Consider the following 1,511-nt stretch of genomic DNA (forward strand, 5'->3'; position numbering starts at 1 on the left):
AAGAAGTTCAATATGTTAATTTTCATGAAAATTTTTTCTTTATATTTGGATATTTTGCATGTATTTGTTGTTTATTGTCATCTGCCAAGATGCAAACATCTAAATTAACTTATAGCATTTTTTGCGCTTGAATTATTAAAAAATTGTCGACAATTCTAACATTTTACTAAAGTCATTCACAACATTGCTAATTTTTAAAAACAATTCGAGATTTTTTATCAAATTCATAGAGAATGAAAATCATTTTTTGTAGATTACTTAAAATTCTACACATTTGAACATATTGATTTGCAAAGTTTATTTATGATTTATCCTAATGCGTTGATTTGGATAATAATTTATAGGCTGCTTATTTATTTTGCAGTACTTATTATGTCATTGCTTATCATATGATCAGCCTTATACGATTAGTTTCTGTATCTTGGTTACCCAATCATAGTTTTACCAACAGTATTTGCTTACATACAAAAATATATAAAAAAGAAAAAAATGCCTTTTATAGTTTCAAAATGTATCAAATATACTTTGTTGAAAAATATAGAGATTTTTCTGATTTCAAATTTTCCATATAACGTTTCGACTTTTGACATATAATTTAAATTTTATGATTAACAACACAGCTACACAGAAAAAATTGTACGGATCTGGTAACAAGACACACGTATTCCTATGGATTTTGGGGCGCTGAATTTAAATTCGGTATCAAAAATCACCCATCACGTGATGGTTGAGCCATAACCTCAAAAAATGACGAAAAACAATGCACTGAGGCAAATAAATTTCAAAATAATGCCAGTGATGCAAATTTTCACTTTAAAAACATGTCGACAACTGTGAAGGATCAATCCTTGCCTGATATCAACTTACTTCACATAAATTTACCCAACAGAACCTGACCTCACCTAACCTGAATCAACAGAAATTTATTGAACTACGCGTAATGCTCTGGAAGCATATTTTCCCAGTAGCAAATGTGTGCTAGATCGAATGGGTCAACTCGAGCCTAACCTAAAAATAAATCTAACCTAGCCTAACCTAACCTCACGAAACACAATTAAACTAATTGTGTTGTCCCGTTGTGTTTGCGGTGCCGTTTGAATCAGCTTGGGCTTAACCTGCAAAGAGGTCAAACCTATCCTAACCTTAAAAAAACCTAACCTAACCTAACTTAACTTCACGTAACACAATTAAACTCATTGTGTTGTCCCGTTGTGTTTGCGGTACCGTTTCATTCAGCTTCGGCTTAACCTACATAGAGGTTTAACCTATCCTAACCTAACAAAACCTGACCTAACCTAACCTAGCCGAATGAAATTCAACCACACGTATAGCTATGTAAGCGTACGGTTCTCAGTCCAAGCTGATTCAAACGGCACCGCAAACACAACGGGACAACACAATCAGTTTCTTTGTGTTTCGTGAGGTTAGGTTAGGTTAGGCTAGGTTAGATTTATTTTTAGGTTAGGCTCGAGTTGACCCATTCGATGTAGCACACATTTGCTACTGGGAAA

The sequence above is a fragment of the Belonocnema kinseyi genome, chromosome 6 (genome assembly GCF_010883055.1).
Source record: "Belonocnema kinseyi isolate 2016_QV_RU_SX_M_011 chromosome 6, B_treatae_v1, whole genome shotgun sequence".
NCBI lineage: Eukaryota > Metazoa > Arthropoda > Insecta > Hymenoptera > Cynipidae > Belonocnema > Belonocnema kinseyi.